The sequence below is a fragment of the Mastomys coucha genome, unplaced genomic scaffold (genome assembly GCF_008632895.1).
Source record: "Mastomys coucha isolate ucsf_1 unplaced genomic scaffold, UCSF_Mcou_1 pScaffold13, whole genome shotgun sequence".
Classification (NCBI taxonomy): domain Eukaryota; kingdom Metazoa; phylum Chordata; class Mammalia; order Rodentia; family Muridae; genus Mastomys; species Mastomys coucha.
Window position 1 is genome coordinate 64553769 of NW_022196895.1, and position 21853 is coordinate 64575621.

At 39.5% G+C, this 21853-nt stretch overlaps 1 long non-coding RNA gene across 3 annotated transcripts in view; it reads left to right on the forward strand.

The window, feature by feature from the left end:
* The window catches only part of LOC116087317, a 43786-nt gene extending 26541 nt beyond the window's left edge, over positions 1–17245 (forward strand). For 2 of the 3 annotated variants that reach the window (XR_004117357.1, XR_004117359.1), the window contains 2 exons: positions 5019–5079; positions 16967–17245. This is a non-coding gene — a long non-coding RNA (uncharacterized LOC116087317). Of the gene's footprint in view, positions 1–5018; positions 5080–9676; positions 9729–11123; positions 11187–16966 lie in introns of those variants that run through there. The other variant, XR_004117358.1, reaches the window with a different exon arrangement.
* Positions 17246–21853: the final 4608 nt, after the last annotated feature.

Genomic DNA, 21853 nt, shown 5'->3' on the forward strand with positions numbered 1-21853 from the left:
CTAATTAAGGTTGCAGTCCACCATAACTGGGTAGCATTTGGACTCTGTGTAATATGAGAGACTCCCTTCTTTGGCAGAGCTTCTCCTTCTCTGACCTTGTCCAGGAAATTCTAAGGCCCCATACTCACCTTGACCTGAGGAATAACATGTAGCCTAAACTAGTTTATAGGACCAATTTCCTTTCTCCTGACAAAACCTATTTAGTCAGCATTTGAGATTCCTGTTATGCTTCCCCATGCTAATGAGTTATTCCAGGTACCCTAAGCCTCCAGTCAATGACCTTTGCCCATCTTAGATGTCCTTACTCTCAGTCACCGAAAACTTTACAAGCCTTGAGCCACCGTCACTTGATCTGCCTACTGACAAGTGGTCTTGGGTGTGGTCATCCACTGTAAGTACTCACAGGGCTTCTGAACCCCCTTTGCCATTGTAGACTAAATCAGCTGATGATCCTTGAGAGTGGGGAGACCTGTGTGTGTGTGTGTGTGTGTGTGTTTGTGTGCACACATATGTTTAGTATTTAGGATTACAAAGTATGAAGTCAGTCAGATTTTTATTTCTTTGTGTGAAAATAGATTTTTTTCTGTGTATAAACACACAATGTTTAAAATTTTATCATAGTGGTTATACATTTTTTACAACAGCACCTGTATTCATTATCTTGCAGCTGATTTTCTTGAAATGAGATGTTTATCAACATAATTTGTACTTCTGTTTTTTCCACTTTTGGAGGGAGTTTCTCTTAAGTATAATTTTTTCCTGTTTTTAAATTTTTTCCTTATTGTGTATTTTGAAATCTTTTCCCTATGATTTCAATTTTCATTTGAATTCTAGGAGAACTACTACAATTTCCTAAAATTGTTCTGCAACGCAATTATACTATTTTGTCTCTAGAACTGTTTATAATGTTACTGCTTTATGTTATTATTTTCTCTGTGAGCATATCATGATAGCACTACATCACCCTGCCAATACTTCATATTATTTCACTGCTACCTCAATAATTGAAGGGATAATTTTGAAGGGATGTTTCATTATGATCAAATGAGCATTTTAGAGATTTTTTCAGAATTTCAGTTTTTAAATTTTTTTTCAGAAGTCTTTGCATTCTCTGAGTTTTATAATGGCATTCTTTATCACTTCAGTTCATAAATTGTCCGTGTGTGTGTGTTTGTCCCTTCAAATGGAAAAGATAATTCCTTTACTGATGGCCAAACAGTACTTTTCTTCTGAAGTGCTACAAGGTTTAAATAAGGAGACCTAGCACTATTCATTTGAAATAATGACTGCTGTCACCATTATCAGCATCACCATGACTGTCTTGGAGTGCCAGTTTAGACAGTCATATCTTCTCCAAGGTTTGATTAGAACTTGATTATGAATTCCTGATTTCTTCTTTCTATGGTGCTTAACTTCTGGATCTTCGGAGGTATACTTGTGGAAGACAGGGATGCATTCAGAGCTTGAATCAAGTCATCATGAGACGTTGGACATTTCCAGACTGGCTTCTTCAGGTTTCAAATGCAATATCCAGTTAGATGCATGAATTGAAAGATATTGCATGGATAAGTTCTTAAATTACCCACTGTTGCTCTGATCTGTTCTATTTGCCATCTATGCTGATTTGCTAAATGCTCCTCTGAGTCTGGCATGACAGAATCTTATCATTTATATCATTATTATGTTGGTAGTTCATCCTTCCTGTATGGCACCATAATGGAATCACATTATTTGCACTCTTTGGGACCTTTAAGATTTAGCATTTCCCACAGCTTTCTTCAGGACCAAATACAGGAATAAATTCAATGTCCTTGGCATTGAGAAGGATGCTTGGAGTTCACTGTGGAATACAGTACTCCAGCTGGAACCATTGTTATTCTTTAAAAAAGAAAGATATGTGATCTCTCCATGTTTTGGAAAGATTAATTCTTAGTAGCAATGTTTTTGAGATAATCTTGTTCTGGCTCACCCGAGTTCATAACTGAAGCTGATGTATTTTCCTGTTGATAGAGAATGTGGGGAATAGCTTATTTGGTATTGGAAACAATAGTATGTCACTAGGTAGGAGCAGTACTGTCCAGCCTGAGTTTGGCTAAAGATGGATCCAATTATTTACCAATAAATTTAGCCCCGACATGGCAGTTAGTTGTAAAATGTTTTCAGTTCCCTGAAAAACTCCCCTCAAATGTAGGTTATTACCATTATCACCCTATTGTTTGCATAGTCCAGTGTAATTCCATATGTCTCATGGGGTTTTGGTTTTCTTTAGTCAATTCATTTCCATTAATATTTACTGAGGTGACATTTGGTTGCTTGTGCCATGACAAATGGTGAGGGTAAAATGCCTTGTTCTGCGGTTAGGACATTGGGACATTGAGACATGAAGAGGATGCTTTTCTTTTGAGCATAAAAAACACAAGGAAACAAGCCAATTAGCCCTTGAATGAGTGCTGAGGATGTCAGGGACATGTGGTTAAGTTACATAATGTCAGGAAAGTCTACATAGGTACCATTTTAAGGCCAGAGAATTGAGGTCACCACCTGGGAGACTTGTCCCTGTCTTTAGGTATACTGTCATTTGTAGGGGTGTTTGTCTCAAGCTACTTGGATACCTTTCCCTGATAATAAATGAATTAGAAATGAATGATTCAATAGTAAGTTAGATATTAATCTGAACTAGAAAAGCTGAGTATGTCCAAAGATTTTTTTTTCAAGCAATGCTTTCCTGAAAACTTTTAGTAGACGCTGCTCAAATTATCTCACTATTGTCTGGTGGTTAGACAGTCACTTGAACATTCAGTTACTATCGTTCAGAGTCTAGATGTTACAAAGTCTGTATAACAAGGCAGAGTCAAGCTTGCCTTAAGTTCAAGCTGTGTTGTGGGAATCAGGTTTTACTGAACTGTTATGTATGAGTTAAATGGAAAAGAGAAGGTAGAAAAGAGGCATCAGTACTTTTGTAAAAACTATTGTAGAGATGCTGTGGCAAATTCTTTACAGCATTGGTTTGTCAATTCTTATAACAGCCACCAGGTAAAGGCTGGACTATCATTATCCCCTTTGCTTAGATAAGGAATCTGTAATAGAAGATGCATCCCCTAAGGGTCTCACAGTACTTACACTTGTGGACTCAGTCTTTGTGTAGCAGGTGTCAAAACAGTAGGAGAGTTCATTACAAGACAGATTTCTAGACCTTGTTTCTAGAGTTTATGGTTCTTTTGATTTGGGTCCATGGCTCAAGCATCTGTGTTTCTGGTAAGTTCCAAGGTAGACATGATGCTGAGTCCAGGGGCCAACCTATGAGAAGCTCTGTTCTGTACCATCTGGGATTTTCAGAAACATGAGTCTAGCTGAAAAAATAAGTTCAGAAGGTAACTGACTTCTTTGAGTTTTGTCCTACATATTTCCTGAGGGAAAGTCTAGCAGCATTAGATTAATTTTTTTAATTCAGTCACATTTCTGCAAGGAACCATGGCTTTTGCAAGTGTCCTCTGTGTCCCTGTGAAAGCTGTGAAATTACTTGGGTTGGTATTTGAATTACCCCCAAGGCCTTTGCACATGTGATGAGTGATGTACTATTTCATAGAACATAGCTGATGTATAGATTTATTTTCTTGTTCTGGTCTTGGGTGACACAGTTGTCTTGGCACATCCTTGGTCATGTAATGTGAACCACCTCCATGGCAGTCAGGAGCAATTCAGGTATAGGAACTTAACAGCATAACATTGGATCATACACAACTCAAAACCTCTGCATAATAGTGAGTGAATGCTGGAGCTCAGCAAATAATATTCAAAAGCATCAAGAAGTGGCTTGGAAAAACCCTGAGGTGGAGGAGACTAAGCCTCGGGAGCAAAGTCCCTTTCTGACCTCCTCCTGGCTCCTGTTTTCTTGTTATTCTTTTTTTTTTTTTAAAGGCATGCGCCACCGCTCGGCTTTTTTTTTTTTTTTAAAGATTTATTTATTAATTATATGTAAGTACACTGTAGATGTCTTCAGATGCACCAGAAGAGGGCATCAGATCTCATTACGGGTGGTTGTGAGCCACCATGTGGTTGCTGGGATTTGAACTCATGACCTTCCGAAGAGCAGTCGGTGCTCTTCCCCGCTGAGCCATCTCGCCAGCCCCCCCTGTTATTCTTTTCTATCTGAGGCAGGTTTAGGAGCTCGAATTCCTCTTTTCCAAGGCAGAGCATGGAAATAAGTCCTCCTTCTTTGCTTCTTTCCTCTCTGTAAGGACTGGAGAGGTGTGGCTCAGCATGTGAGGGCACTTGCTTACAGTTTCAGAATTATAGTCCACTATCATCATGGTTCTAGGCGTAGCAGTGATGGTGCTGGAGAAGTAGTTGAGAGCTACATCTGGAGAATCTGAGCTTAACTCACAGACCCCACATGGTGGAAGGAGTGAACCAACTCAGGTTAATTGTCCTCTAATAGTGCACACTCCTGCTCTATATAAAACAGATATGATTTTATAAAAAAGAATCTAAAGTAGCCCATAAAACCCAGCCTTCACCCATTTTTCTGTGTAGGAACTGGCCATAACAAAGCCCTTTGACTTACCTTGTTTATTGTAGGTAATAAGACTTGAATTCCAGAAGGAGTTCTAATTTATACTTAAGGAAGGCTGGAGAGATGGCTCAGCCGTTAAGAGGCTAGGCTCACAATCAAAATATACTTAAGGGAAAGTTTATCAGCATTAATTTTTTAAAATTCAGTCACGTTTTTGCATGGCTCTTGTGTGCTTCATCAGACCTGAACATGGAAACACAATGATTCCACAGAGCTTTTGGTTTTCATTGATGACATGTCCAGTGTCACATGAAAGTTTGATTAAATGAGTTTATTATATTTTCCTTTTGTTAACCTGCGCTTTGTTGGTTGTAGCACTCCTAGATAATACTGAGATAGGAAATACCTTGTATATTCTCAAACAACCAATAATCTATGGATTTATGATGTACTACTGTTGGCTGTATCCCACCTCTCAAAGGCAACTGCTTTATTTTTGTTCCAGGTGTGGATATGATTATGGCTGAGCATCTGAGCAAATCAAATTTTACACAATCAAATCTAAGGTAGGAGTCTGACTCTGGGCTTTTGCCCAAGGCTGACATCTTCAATCACAAAGCAGGGAACTTCCAATTCTCCAGAAGTGCAAGGTTCTGATGCCCTTTTATCTCTGTTCACACTTCAGAATGAGCTATCACCACATCTCTAACCGTAGCCTGTGGGAAGTGTGGACGTTCCTGGTTACATATCTTTGTTATCTATTCATAAACATTTGGTCTTACATCAACGACAGCAGACACCTGAACAAAATGGGCCTCTATTAACCATAGACTTCATCTTAGATGTATCCTCACCTATAGTTACAACAGAAAATAGTACATTTCTAGTGGTTTGGCAACACCAATTCTACTATCTTGTCAGACAAAGAAGTGTTCCAATCTTACAGATTACCTACGCTTGTGGCCAATAATTACCATCTTTTGTTTTCACTGTGGTTTTTAAAAGCACCAGTTAAGACTTGAATTGCTACATTATCTCATCAGTTGATGACAACCTGCTGAGGAAAAGCCACATTGACTGTATTAGAGAAGCAACTATCTCTAGACTTCTTGGAACCCTAACAGATATGCCTACATTACCACAGATATCTCTTCTATAATGTCTCTTCTTAAATGGAGATATACTATTCACTGCAGTCATTATTGCACTTCTGAAGCTTCTAACTCTTCCTTCATCATTAACCAACCTGTTGAGAACCACTACATTAGATCTTACTAGTTTCTCCTTCACTATCATTCCTTAAAGCCCACCTTCTGTTAGGTCCCAATAGAATGCCCAGAAATTCTCTTGCTCATTCATCTCTTCCCTTATCTAGTATGATGTCAATGATGAAGGAACAGTTGGCGGTTGAATGACCCTTTCACAGTGTAGCATGTCATATATCCTGCACATTAGATATTTGCATCACAACTCACAAAGTGGCAAAACTACATTTATGAAGTGGCAATGAAAATAGTTTTATGGTTAGGGGTCACCACAACATGAGAAACTGCATTAAAGTGTCAGAGCATACAGAAGGTTGAGGACCTTTTATATAATGGGTCAATATAAGAGTAGAGATTGCCATTTTAGACCAACAGAATCTATTGATCCATCCAAGCACTATTCATTTATTCATTCATTGGACTGGATTCACTTTATGCTAGCAATCAGACCCTGTATGGGACAGTGTTTTGAATATACCTATTCTGAGTCCTACATATTTGGCATCTGGATTGACAACTAAAAAGCATAGAGAAGAAATCTTGAAAGTGGTCTGAATCTTTGGGTAATCTGCATGTTATCAATAGAACAATGTGGGAAGCTCCAATTTCTATCAGAATAGTTATAGCTGCACCCCAGGTCGCAGGCTTTGCATTTCAAGTGGGATGCATCTTTTAGTACTTTGTCAAGATGTGTCACTTAAAATAATTCCTCTCTCTGCACCAAAATTCTTAAGCTTTGCTTAGTAAACAGCAGGTACAGGAAAACATTTCTGTTATATGGCATTGCTGGTAAAATCATTAATTCTTCAAGTTGAATTGGAATGAAGCTGAGGAAATTTCTTTCATGTGGAAAAAAAGGAGATTTCTAATGTTTATTATAATAACTATTCATGGTACTTACCTAGGTTTTCTAGAGATGTGGGTCTTAGTTTTGGGGAGCTGAAGTATTGAAAAAAGTTTACAGGACTTGCATAAATATCTGTTTTCTAGATTAATTGCCATTAAACCTGTCATTTCAACATGTCAATGATTACTTATTATTGTATAAAGTTCTTATTTAGGACATCCGAGATCTACTTGTCAAATATAAAAAAGGAAGCATTTTATCCTACTTGACATCAGAATTTAATGTATTAATTCACTCATTTATTAGTCTTGCCTCTCCATGATCATGTTTAGCTCTGGGGATAATGAGAAGCAAGGCAGACTCAATGCCTGTCCTCCATGGATCTTACAAACTCTATTGGATGGATCAGAAATGAAGTAATAGATTAACAATTATCAAATAGTTGATTGTAATATTATGTCAAGGGACATCTGTTCTGAAGAGTGATGATAGATTTTTTTTAAAAGAACACTGAATTTTATCTCAGAGGTGTTTGAGCAAAGATATTGCCTTTACTAACCAGTTCTATGAGTGTAGCCATTCTCTAGACCCCTTTCTCTAGAATGGTTGGTTCTGAGCCATCTCATCTAATCCTATGCAGTAAACAACTATTGGTCAAGAGCTTTTGTTCTTGTTTCTCTCTGCTGATTGAAACATGAAATTTTTAACTAGATATTGAAAAATCAAAAATACCCTATGTATTTTTGTCCTATTGGCTAACTCAAGCACTCTTTGTACTAATTTCTATGGCTGCTTAAAGCAATGAACCTAAAATTCAGTGACTGGTGGGAAAATAATATTTCTTTTGTAACAACAACAAAACAAAAACCAAAGCAAATCAACAACAAACAAAACAAACAAAAAACCCCAAAAGACAACAAACAAACTAAAACAACATCAGATTGGGCGGAACTTGGCAAATTTGAATTGTCTCTGCCACAGCTCAAAGGCTTAAGAATATATTCTATTTAAATGACCCACAGGTAAAGCAAAAGTAGGAAACATACACTCCCTGAGTAAACTAAAACGAAGGAAATGAAGTAAATGGATGCCATTCCTGAGGGTGTAGTGTCTTCTCATTGGGTTACTTACAGATATGGCTCACTTACTTCCTAAAGAAGAAACTTAAGGAACTAATATGAGTGTGCACACATATGCTTGGGACTCTATACATTCAGGGAAGGTTATATTCTTGAAGGTCTTGGTTAATCTGGAAATACTTATGGGAGAAGACTTTTACTAAATTCCCAAAGAACAAGAAACACATCGAAGAGGAGGCCTTTGGGAGAGCTTTTCAGAATGAAAGTCTCAAAGAGGAATAAGGGGATCCAGGAGAAGAAAAACCTAAGTTGTTGAGTATAGAAAGATAGACACCAAAAAAACAAACAGAAAGGATTATTAAATAGCAGCCATAAATTCTAATGAAAGATTTTGATGAAGGCGTGAAGCATTTGGACATTATGATAATGTTTTCCAAAGGGCCATGGGATGACCTGGGGGGTGACTAAAGGAAGGAGGTTTTTGTTGGTATATGCATATTGAAATAAAAGACCAGGAATGGGATTTGGTTCTTCATCCCAATTCAAAGCAGAGGACTGGGGTACAGTTCTCACTGAGGCTGGTAATGGAGAGCATCATTAGAACTGGGAATCCTCAGGGGGAAAGCCAGTGAAGTTTGTGGTAAACAGAATGACCTGTGCTCTCTTGGGAGGGCTGAAGATTTAGAACCTAAGGTTCACTTAGCTTCTGTGGCAGACATATGGATATTTCAGGTAGTAACTTTATTTGACATTTGTTATTTAGCGAGCCAAGCCAACTTATTGTGGACCAATACTTAATATTCCATAGCTGAGTGCTTAGCCCACAAAACAGTCAATAACAGCCTTGAGCTGAAAGGCAGATAAATATTTGAGATAACGCCTCAATTGTGGGCACGAACACATTCTATATTTTATAGGTGGGCTGCAAAGTGTCACGGATGGGAAGGAAACCATCAAAGGTCATGACCTCAAGCCAAGTTCCTGTGTGCCTTACCATACTCTGTCTAGTAAGAGAGTTCTGTGAGCCATCAGTTACCCAAATGACGGGGCGAAGAGTTAGGGCTATTTATCCACCTCCTTCTACCGAACCAAAGAGAGCTGTTTCTAAGGTGTTGTTTTCCTCATCTCCTGGCTTGTTCTGCTCCTAAGAGTGGAAACCCAGGCAGAGCTGGTGACCCAGGCCTTAAGATGCACACATGCGATGTTGCTGGAGTTAAGGCAAACACCAATCTCATGGCTACAATAAGAGACCAAGCGAATAAAGGAAAGAGCGCAAGAACCTAAAGCACACACCACAGTCTCAGAGCTTCTCATTCGCCATTTCCTTTCTAGAATGTTAAGGAGCTATCGACTGTTGTGATTCAAACCCGGCCTGCCAAGAGTGGCGCAAGGGGGCCTTCATGTGGCTTCTCTGTACTTGAGTATATCTACACCTTCTAGTCTAGTCTTATTTGCATATTTCATTAGCAGGCTCTTTATAACTATCCTGGATCATTAATGACAATATTAAGTAAGGTCAGATCAAATAGAATTTCCTGAAGCTCCTCCTCCTATCCCATCCTCTTGCAGTTTTTTTTTTTTCTCACAATTCAGGAATGATTGGCTGTCACTGGCCTGCAGGGCCTTCAAGCTGTTTCTTGGTTTTTTTTTTTTTTTTTTTTTTTTTTTTTTTTTTTTTTTTTTGCAAGAAGTCATAACCAAGATGATCTGAATGAATCTATCAAAGAACAGTTAATGAGACAGCATGCTAAATATGCGACACTAATCACTGTGGTGGCTTCATGTCCTCTTGTCCAACTAATTTTTAGTTCCCTCAGCAAATGGTTTCCAGGGATAAACATTCAAGTGGATTTCAACAAATCCTAACATTTATTGTGGGGAGAAATCCCAATTATTTCCTAAAATGTCACTTACTGTGTAGCCACAATGTTTATGTGAGGGCTAGGAAAACATACATTATTCTATTTTTTAGGTGGTATGGAGTGATTCATCCAGTGCCCTGAACAGGACATCTGTGAGTCTTTGTAAGTCTCCACTGTCCTTGCTGCTTCAGTCCCAACCTCCACAGTTCTAGCCCAGCATGAATCCCTTTTAAGGCCAGTCTCATTCTGCAGACAGCTGCTCCATCTGCACCACCTAATAAGCAGCTATGCCCTGGCTTCATGTTACAGAAGTAATCATTTCAGTCTAAAGGAATCTAATTCAGCAAACATTTCCTTTTGAAATCTTCCTTCCTCCATTCCTCTTTTTCTGCCTCCTTCCCTCTCTCCTTCTTCCCTCCCTTCCTCCCTTTCTTCCCTCTCTCCCTTCCTCCTTCCTTTCTCTTTCCCTTCCTCCTTTCTTTTTCCCTTCCTTACTCTTTTCCATTCCTTCTCTCCCTCCCTCTCTTTCTCCTTTCCTCCTTCCTACTCTTTCTCCCTCTTCCTTTCCTCTCACCCTTCTTCCTTCCCTCCCTACAACCTTCCTCTCTTCCTCTCTTCCTCTCTTTCTTCCTTCCTCTCTTCCTCTCTTTCTTCCTTCCTTCCTTCTTTTCTTTCTTTCTTTCTTTCTCTCTTTCTTTCTTTCTTTCTTTCTTTCTTTCTTTCTTTCTTTCTTTCTTTCTTTCTTTTTTCTCTCTTTCTTTCTTTCCTTCCTGGCTTTCTGTCTTACTATATAACAAGCCTGGTCTTGAACTCCTGATCTTCTCACCATAAGTTTCTACCACAAATGGCAGATGTTTCTTTTTACTCTCCAACTGAACTGAACAAGAATTTATGAAAATGTTTTATCCAGGTACCCAGATGCCCCAGACTGATGGTCAAATAGAAGCTGATAGTGACAACATCTTAGTCTGAAGCCTGTGGCCATCTTAAAACACACACAGATGTCTATGTACACCTGTGTACTTGCTTTCATCACATCCCTCAGCATTTCTGAGGATATTAGGATTTATTCTCTGCCCTCAACAAGCATAAGGAAACACTCAGGGGTGAACACACTCTGCAGTAACGAAACCCACTAAATGTTTCCAACTGGGTTGCGCTCTGGCCACATCTATTTCCGTACACAGATGCGAAAACAAGCAGACAAACCGTGGCAAATTTGGGAGCCTTTGGCAAACTGGCATTTGTCTACTCTTCCCCAAACCCTTGCATGTTATGTTACTCCCCTCTCTCTATCTTTGCATCTCCTTGCTTCGGACAGTTTTGCTTATTCCCACGCTGCCCATCATTTCAATATATACAGAGGATTTTTACATCTAAGTTTCAAAATACTGTCCTAAAACTAGTCTCCCAGAAATATTAACCTCTCTCTCCCTCCCTCTCTCTCCCTCCCTTTATTTACCTCCTCTTTCTCTCTATCTTTCTCTATGTCTCTCTCCCTCCCTCTCCCCATCTGTCTCTGCTCCCTTATCTCTCTCTCCTTTCTCATTTATCCAGAAGTGAGAAACATCCCATGACTGCAGCATCTGATCACCCCCACAGTGCTGGCTTCCCCACCACGATGGATCTGTACCCTCACACTGTAAGCCTGAATAAATCCTTGCTTCCTGAAGTTGTTTCTTGTCATGGTTTTGGTCACAGTGATGAGCAAACTCAACAATACAGGAAATTAGTGCCAAGAAATAGAATCATTGCTATGGTTGAGCCTGACCATGTGGGTTTGTAGGCCTTTAGAAGCAGTTTGTAGGAAGAAGATGCAAATTCTGAGGTTGAGTACTGAAGAAGCCACAGGATACTTAAGTACAGTTTCCTGGGTTGTTCCAATGGTAATCCAGAAAACCAAAAGGCCGAGAGAAAAGCAGACAGGGAAAACTAGGCTCATGAAAGTTTCAGAAAGGAATAAAGACTATCAGGAATTAGATTAGAGGGCATTGATAATACAGTCTGGGTTGTATATAATTAAAATAATCATTAATCAACTAACGAAGTAATAAGATGAAATTTCCAGATATATCTAAGCTCTGTTATGGTTACTGCTCATTATTCCTAGATTTAGGTATAGAATGTTTAAAGTTGCGGCCAAAGTGAATGTAGGAAGTAGCAACTCTCCTACTTAGATAACTTAGTTCCATGAGACTTCCTCAAGACATGGAGCCCAGCACAGGCACAAAAAGAAACAAACCATGAGAGTGCATCATATCCACCGAAGCATCCAACATTTGAAAGGAGAGCCAGAACTGAGAATGACACCTAAGAGCTTGCTGCTAGAAAATCACCATCCAAGAAAAGGGTTTCCTCGGGTTCAGCCATGGAGACACACAGGACCCACTGCAGCTGTAGTAGAGGTGGGCCAGACCACATCTCAAGCTGAGAGCAGAATTGGACAATATCGTCCATACGGTGTTGACTTGGCAGACATGCAAAGTGGAAGTGTTACAAGGTCATGGGGACTTACACCAAGGTTCCAAAAGGCTATCAAAGCTATGTCATGTCTGGCAGGAGTTACCTGTAAGGAGACCCTGAGAGATCATTGTATGAAGTGTGAAAGTGAAGATGAAATTACTATGGAAACCTAAGGATATGGAGATGCCAAGTTCATGGGATGACCAGAGAAGAGAACGTCATTACTGCACAGAAATAGCCCAAAGAGAGGCTACACATATTGCAGGTGACGGAACTGGAACTGAAGTGCTACACAAGTGTCCAGGTGATATTGCCATAAGATTTAGATGCTGGATGTGCAGATGCAGGTTTTGCGTTTGCTCAGATGGGTTTCGATCTTGCTTTGTTTGGATACCTCTACTCTCCCCTCCTAACTGAAATGGGGATGTGTCTACTGTGCCATACATTAGAAACGCAGAGCTTGATTTTTTCATCTTGTAGTGGATGACAGCAAGAGCATGTCTTGAGTCTCAGAAGAGACTCTCAGTTTTGGACCTGTGAGTAATAGTGACACAGTAAAGACAATGGAGGACTTCCAGAGTTAGACTCTATGTACTTTGTTTTGTGTGATGGATTTGAGACTTTAGAGGCCAGAGGTGGAATGCAATGATTTGAAGAGGTACATTCAGGAGTTGGTTGACAAGGCTTTTGATGATCAGTTGTCAGTTTCATCTTGACTCGGTTTAGAATCACCTAGGATAACCTCTGGCTACATGGGTGAGGGCATTTTCAGAGAGGATGAACTTAAGGGACAGTACCCATTGAATCTGAGTGACACTATTCCATGGACTGGAATATGGGCATGGATCAAAGTGGGGAAAGTCAGCTAAGCACTGCGATTCACTTCTCTCTACTTCCTGGCCTGCTTAGAGGAGGTAAAGTCCCCTTCACCACAGCTGTGACCCACTCCTGCCACCATGCCTTCCCCACTACCATGGAGTGTGTCCTTAAACTTGAGCTGGAATATATCCTTCCATCCTTACAAAGAAGGCAGCCTCCCAAGAATACAAGGGATGGCTAGTTTCCTTCCTACAAAACAGAAGTCTTGCAGCATTTCTTACTGAGGCTTGCATGTTCTCTCCCAAGAGACCTTTCGCATGAACATATTCAATTTCTGAAATATGTACTGGTGGGATGTGGTTTCTCTAACCTAGCCGAGCAGCCCTGGACACCTTTCAGCTTTGCAGCTTGACACTCTGGAGTCAGGCACTTGGAACTCTGAAGCCAGGTGTATACTAACCTGTTAATGTGCGGTTGGTTTTTTTTTTTTAAAGCTTTTTAAAAAATCAATCAAGCAATCAGCAAGAGTTTATATCATATAACTGCTTCATATAAATACTTAAATATAAAGTAAGCAAGCAAAACAAGATCTGGAGAGATTCGGAGACATATCAGCATGCTTCCATTTAAAGGGGGAGAAAAACACTTAATTGAATTTCATCTCTTGAAGTTCTCATGGAGAATAGAAAATGTGGTTTTACAAATTGTGGAGAGACACAGAGAACAGTGATTCTTCAGCATGGGACAGTCTGCTGAACTTTAGCATATACCAAGTAGTGGTACAGAATTCCACCAGTGCTCAATATATTTCTCCTGTCATACCTTTGCAAGAAAAAAATCAGTTTCACTTAAGTATGTATATTTTAATTAATTAATTTTACTTTATGTTTATGAGTCTTTTGTGAGTATGGATGTCTGTGTGCTCCCTGTGTGCTTGGCACCTGCAGAAGCCAGAAGAGGGCATCAGATCCCCTAAAACTGCAGTTAAAAGACAGTTGTGAACTACAATGTGACTGCTAGGAATTGAACCCAGGTTCTAATCACTGACCCACCTCTCCAGCTCTTAAGAATGGTCCTAACAAAGCAATAGAAGTTATTGGCTTTATTAAGTCTTAGCTCTAACACACACACACACACACACACACACACACACATACACACACACCCTTTTGCCTGAGATGGGACCATGAGATGAGCAAGGTACTTTTGTTGCTTAATAAAATGTGACAACCACCTCAAGTAGTGTTCATGAGATTCTGTAGGCTGAGAACTCATATTCCCACTTCCTTTGTTGAGCATCAATTTTACTTGAAAAAATGACTGGCAAAGAAACCCAGAGTTATTTGGAACTGTGTATTTAGCAGACACTTTCTCAGATACAAGGGAAGTGAACCTGTCACTTCAAGAGAAACAATTGACATTATTTGTTGCCTATGATAAACACATGAGCTTTCAAGTAAAATTGGAACTTCGGAAAGCTTCTCCCTGAAGCCATAAACTTGGCAGCTTCCCAGGTCCTGAGCACTTTCTGCGATGAGCTTGGTGGTGATATCAACAAATGCAGCATTAAAAATATCTTGTGGCTAATGTGTCAGCGTTTGGAAGATCTGTGTAACTCATGGAACCAATAATTTCCAAATGACTATCGCATGAGAATAAGAAGTCATGCACAGGAAAGTGGTGCATTTAAAATAGAAGGCAGATTAATTGGTGCCGATGTAATAACAAGCATCCTATTGATATTACTTTATATTCCATATTGCACCTGAGATTTAAGAAATAGGGAACTGTTCTTGTTGAGCAATGTGTAGTGAACGAATAAAATCTATAATTATCTGGAAAGGGAATGAAAATAATCTTCATTTCCAACCATAGGGCTGTATGAGGTTGGAGATGGATATTTTAAATTTACTCCTTCCAATACAACATACCACCATGAAGTAAGGGCAGAGATGATATGATAATCCAGCTGACTACCATCAAACCAGTACCAAAAAGATATGCAAGAGTGCAAAACAGTGCTGGAGAGGCAGCTCTGTGCTCAAGAGCCTTTGCTGCTCTTGCAGGTTTGACTTGGACTCCCAGGACCATGTTGAGTGGTTCACAACTTACTGTAACACCAGTTCTAGAAAGGATCGACACATATGACCTCTCTCTCTCTCTCTCTCTCTCTCTCTCTCTCTCCTCTATAATCTCCTAAATTAATTTATTTGGAATAAGAATCCATGGTACATTTGTGATGAAATACTATTATGCCATAAAGGAAGGAAAGTCTATCATTTCTGAATGTGTGTTTGGAAGTGGAAGCCATTATGTGAAGAGAAACAGAGCAGGCATGAGAAGACCACTGTTGCAGGATAGTACTTGTACATGGAGACCCAGCAATGTAGATTTCAGAGTACTTGATTTGACTTTTCCTTTCCATTTCCTTGAATTATAATTTCTTCCAATTCCATCCTTGTTAATGTAGTCTAAAGTAATTAGTCTCAAGGGAGAGACTCACTTTGTTGAGCTCTCAACCAAACATTGAGAACAGATCTTCTACCTTTGTGACCAGGACAGTGCTTGACTCTCCTCAAAGCTTTCTCAGCTGAAACCATCCCCCTAATCACTTCCATATCCTATGTTACCATGAATTCAATGTTTCATAGAGGTTCTCCTACTTAACTCTTAGAGAGATCATACATCATGCTTCCAATTTTCTCATGGTTCAAAAGGAAATTGGGAAAGAATAGGGATTCAAATCTGTAAATCTTTGAACTCTAGTCCTTACATTTTAAAGTCTTCCCCACAAATGCTTTAAATACAGAAAAACAAACAAACAAACAAACAAAAATGAAACAAAATAAAAAAAGCAAAGCAAAACAAAACAAAACTATAACCTTAAATTCTGGCATGTTTCAACAAAACCAAACCAATTTTTATCTCTAGAAAATATATGCTGTGGATTTGACTTGGCATCACATGTAAGAAAATAAGGAACTACCCATTAAAGGTGGTAGGCAAAATAAAATTAAAGAGTGGTGGATGTGGAAGTTCATGTCGGTAATCTCATGGATGTAATAAAACGACCAGTTTGATACCAGCTTGGAGCTACTCCATCTCCACAAAGCAAAGCAAACACCATAGAAAACAAAAAAGCCAACCAACCAACAGCCAATCATGAATCCCTTGACGCTAGAAATCTCTAATTCCTTAAACGTTCTCTGGTGGACCAGAAGGGTTTGAAGAGAACACAAACAAAGCACTGGTGGGAATGTCTTGACTTCAGTCACCTTGTCCTTAAAAACAGAAAGTGGCAGCAGGGTACTTCATTCCCTTTTCCACTGCAGTGCTTTGTAAAGAACTCATTTTTATTTTCATTGACTGAGATACAAAGCTACCTTCCCTAATAATCCACATGTCTTCTTAGCTACTCCTGTGGATTCCAGTTGAAATCAGGTCCATGCAGACCAGGGGTAGGACCCAACCCTTGATTTGTATCTGAGGCTAATGGCAATGAACATGGAGATGGTGCAATTCACCCACTTTAAGTGTTACCTTAGAGCAGCGGCTCTCAACCTCCCTAATGCTCTGACCCTTTAATACAGTTCCTCATTTTGTGGTAACCCCACATAAAATTATTTTTGTTGCTACTTCTTAACTCTAATTTTGCTACTTTTATAATTTAATGTTATAATGGAAATATCTATTATGCAGGATATCTGACAGGGTCATTCAGTCCCCAAATCTGTCATGGTCTAGTGCCTTAGATTTGATTAAATAGGAGATCTTTTCAAAAACTTGCATACATAGAGGCAAGGATTCTTCCCTCTCAATTTTTTTCTTTTAAAAGAGACAAAGACAAAGAGACAGGAGAGAGAGAGAGAGAGAGAGAGAGAGAGAGAGAGAGAGAGAGAGAGAGAGAGAGAGAGAGAGAGAGCACTCAGTCTCTACATAAGTAAATCTCTGAGACACATGGAATCTTTTAAATTACATTTGGGTCAAATTAACTTGGGTGGTCTGAGCGTCATCAAGCATGCAGAAAGGGTTCTCTTACAAAGCTAATTTAAGAAAGTCGTTAGGGCATTGACAATAGAAGCAACCTGTTCCCTTGTTGTCAATGTGTTTTCTTTTAGGGAAACTTGCTCTTTCCTGCCCATGCTGAAAATATCTAAGGCTCTCCACGAGCTCAGCTTTAACATCTTCATGGGTGGCTTCAAGCGGTTGCCATTTTTACCATGTGCAGAGTGATAGCTTCTCCGTGCTTTTCAAGCAGCACAATGATTAAAATTCTGCGAGGCAGCCTCGAACATACACAGTCAAGTTGCGAAGAATTCAAAGCTTACCAACTTCTTGTAGGCAAGTAGCATCTCAGCCATTCAAATATTCATGAGAGAATAAATAACTCTGGGAGATTTTGTTTATTACATTGCTCTTTAAAATCTAAGGGATGGCATTGCACTAAGAAGCAGCAAACAGTGAGAGGGGGCTGTGAATGGTTGCCTGCTGTTAGAGGAAAAACAGGGGACAGAGTGGGAAGAGCTTGATGAGGTACATATTTGCACAGGAGACTCCCGACTCAGCAGGGGAGTCACCTACACTGCATCCAAAAAGCCCAAGGATGCTGATCTCAGCGAGAATTTACAAAAGGACTTATTAAAACAAGACAAAAACAAAAAGTCCACAGTGTATGGTTTGCCTCTTTTTCAAAGGCTTTGGGAATTGCGTCTTGTGGATATAAGAATGGATGCTTTTTATCTAATTCATTTCCAGATTGTGTACCCAGGTAAAATGCTGGGCTATTTGCCGTTTTGTGATTCAGTGAATATGCATTAGATATTCACCATTGCAAGCATTTCCTTGCTGATATTGTCCCTGATGCTGTGAATCCCAACACTCTGTATTGGTCGGTGTTGGCTGCTGGTGATGTATGTCACTTCAAAAGTCTATAATTTTAAAAAAAGGAACCCATTTAAAAACTTCATATCTAACATTTATTCAGTAATTATCTAGTGATTGGCACTGCTGAGTTTTTAATTCTCACTAAACTCCTTTAATCTCATAATCTTCACCTCGAAGATGAGCAAACTGAGGCTCAGGGTAGGATGGTGAATTGGGTTGCCCATAGTCAGTTCATAAGTCATGGGCTGTGGTATGGAGCTGACGTCCAGTGTCCACACAAAAGGCCAACACTCCCCTCTTACTTGGCTTAGAGGAGTATCCCAGAAGACACCTTTTGCATCCTGTTCTCTGCCATCCTTTCTTCTCTGCAGTTCTTGGGAAGCTCCCAGTCAGTGGACACTGGTTCTCCTCATCATTTTCTCCCCATCCTGGTTTCTAGGGGGCCTTAGCTAAAGTATAGGTTTCAGCCCACTTCTGAATGTCTGCCAGACAAACCTGGGGAAATTGTATATGTTTGGATTAATCCCTCATGGCTGATACTTATGATTGACAGCCTACACTGGGGAAATAAAATCGATTTAAAGCTATTTCCAAAGCTGAGAAATGACGAGTGCCTTCCAAGTGTTTCCTGAGGGCTACCTGTACCCTGAACAGAGCAGACACTTTTGTAAGACCTGGAATCAGCCTCTGTCTTATTCTATTTGTTTAGGACTTATGGAACTGAGCATTTCCACATGCAAAGTCACATCTTCTTTGCCTTTATCAATAGTGTTTTGACAGCACTAGAAGAGCTCGAGTTTCAGCCACTGTAGCTGCCATGAGCTTTGGGTGAGGTAGGAATGGGGGTGTAGTTGGAAGAAGAGTCATTAGAAGGTTCTCCCAGAACCTGTGTACAAGGCACATTGCTTATTCAACACACTAACATATTCCAATGCTTCTGTCCATCAAGTCTGCTTCCTTCTGATACCTCTGAAGCTGAAGTATACAAAGCTGTTGATGATTGGTTTCATTTCATGTCATCGTCATGCCACTCATGCTGGCCTGGAACTGTCTTTGTAGACTAGGCTAGCCTCAGACTCGTAGAGATCCTCCTGCCCATTCCAAGTGCAGGGATTAAAGTCTTGCCAGTGTACCCAACTGAGTAGGTTGAGGAATGACAGGTTTTCTCTTTATCTCTGTGGAGTCATCATGCACTTAAGCCAACTGATTTCTCCCTCACACATTGGTAAGTTGCTTCACGAGGTCATGGCTAACCTTTCAGCTTTATAACATCATATCGCCCTCTACAACGTTAATACGTTAGAACCAAGTGGGAGGTGGTGGTGGTCACAGAACAAATGGTCAAAACAGAGATCTTACAAAGTTAGAAGCTTATGACTTTATGTTAGGCCATATTCACCCGTATCCTGGGGCATGTGTGGCTTGTGTTTGGCTTTCCTAGATGTGCGGCAAGCCTGAGAAAGTAGATAGAAATGAAATTACAGAGATGTGTAATACGAAGTTCATAATTTGGCTGGTTTGGTTTCTCCCATTTAATATAGCACGTTTGCAGCTGGCAAGATGGCTTGGTGGGTCAAAGTACTTAATGCTCTGTTTCCTGGGACTCCTGTGGTGAGAGGAGAGAATTGACCCTTGAAAATTGTCCCCTGACCTCCATATGTGTGCAATCGTATTGCACATATGCATATATGTGTGCACGCACACGCACATAATAATTGTAATAAAAATATAGTAGATTAAAATAGAAGCAGGTTTGCTGACATCCCTAAGGGTTTGTAAGTGCAAATAAATGCACATCTCTCTCACTCATTCCATTGTAACAAATGCCGAAGGTGGATGAGTGGAATGCTGGGAGCGAGAAGCCCCGCTGTGACTTCATAGCCTACAGGGAACAGGATGAACAGCGATGTGCTGAGCTTTCCAGAAATCTAAGGAAATGACTTAGGGAGTTGTTGAGGGAGAAACACCAAATCTTTGAGGAGATAGCACATTTAACCAATCCAAACATTGTACATTGAGTATACATATCAAAACACCCATTTCCCCCACTGATGGGCATAAATTTTGCTTTTATGTGTCAGTATAAAATAAAGATAATTTTAAAAAGAATGGTAATGCCATAGGATATCTGTGTGGTCTTCCATGGTGAAGGAAGATTAAAAATGAGCACAGGTCCCCCAACCCACGTCCAAATAAAGAGAATGATAATAGGCTCAGAATTTAAGAGAAAAATGTTAGACATTAAAAAAATTTGTACAGCTCACAATCATTTGTATGATATTGATGGTTCCCATGTCTATGATGGAAAGCAATGAATATTTACATGTTAGAACAATGATTCATTTTCACGACATTGTAGCAGTTGCTACCTTTGGTGATTTTTTTTATGCGTTTTCCAAGGTTGAGACTTTCTTAGTAACAGAAAATGTCTTCACATGTTGGAAGGTTTGGCCTTTCCCTTCTCAGTGCACCCTCTCAGTGGATATTAAAATGCTAAGTGAACGGAAGGGATAGAGAGGTTATAAGCTAGAAAATTACAGGTCTGGGGATGAGAGAAAGATGGCAGGTCAGAATTCAGTAGTCTAAAACTCCAGTCAGCTCAATTAATATTAAAGAGGAGTGAAGTAGAAGCCAGATTGCTCACACTGCTTTCGTCTGGTCCAGTTCCTCCAAGAATTCCTGTTCCCATGGATATTTACCTTTCCTAGTCTTAGGAAGGAATCTGATTTTTACATTGAGCAAACACATACTGTATACATCCTGGAAAATGCAAATGCAAATCCAATGAAGCACCCCCTCCCCAGTATTAAACCCATCTGTATTGAATCCCTGTGTATAGCAATCAAATTGGAAATCCAGGTCTATTACACGCACATGTAATATTTCTAGAGTATATCAAATTCCATCCTATATCAAATTTTTTTCCTTGGGTTCCTAGAAATTTAATATAAGCAAGTTTCACTCTATTTGAAAAGGACATGATGCAATATAATGTGTTTTTCAATGAATAGAATTCTTGGTAATTCAATTTATGTTCAGAACTTCTTAAAGGCAACTTACTTCCTAGAGGCCTCGCCCTAGACTTCAGTTCTGGGAACTTTATTCAGGTAACATTCCTTTGGGCTAGAGAGATTGAAGAGTTCAATTGGAAAGAATTTGGGTGATTGACATGTAGCAATTTAAAAAAAATGATCATACCACATGCCAGTCAATTAAAGAGGGAGATTTCTTTGGGACACTGGGTAGGTCCTTACTTTGGTTTTTATGGGTGGTGGTTCTCCGGACAAGGTGGCTTCCTCTGAATGGGGCCTGTCCCAGCCCTTTCTGTCTTTGTATATACTTAAAGCTAAGCTCCCACACAGCAAATGCCTAGGATGATATAGTAGAATTATCAAGGTCAACTGAGACAAAGCCATAGTCTTATTATGCACATTGAGTGACTTAATAATTAAGACCTCCTACTACCTTCATGGGCCTAGGCCCTTCTACACCTATTGTTAGAGGTTGAGTTTATCTTCAATAATTCAAAATTCCTGTCTTCCATTACTTTACATCTTCTGCCGATGTTTCCTTTCCAATCAGTTTTGGATAACCGACCTCTCATTCTGGCTGATTCTCATTTATGTACAAATCTATGTATCGCATAATCCTGATTATGGTTATTGTTAAATAGAATAGACTCTTATATCTTATGTTCAGCATCCTCTGAGTAGTAAATCGAGCCCGTTAAAAATGATATGCACTCATTAAAGAAATTCCATTTAAAAATCTTGGAAAGCCTGCATTAAGAATACTTTCTCGTCTGGCTCTGTCAATCTTTCTTGCACCTGTTAGCATGTTTAGAAAATGGCTTTTTATAATTCAACCATCTTATTGCAAGTGGAAGGAAATTCACAAAAGTAATTCTGATTATTCAAATTGTTTTGTAAAACATAAAATTAAGAACATATCCTATAATAAGCACTAATAAATGAAGCAGCTAGATATAAATAAAGTATAGGTTATTAAAGTATCTTAATATGATGGAGAGAGTTATAGGCTCATATAATTACCCTTGCTGGGTGTAAACAGTTTCTCAGATAGTTTTAACTATTTTTAGTGCTTGAAAGCTTGAAGCTTTC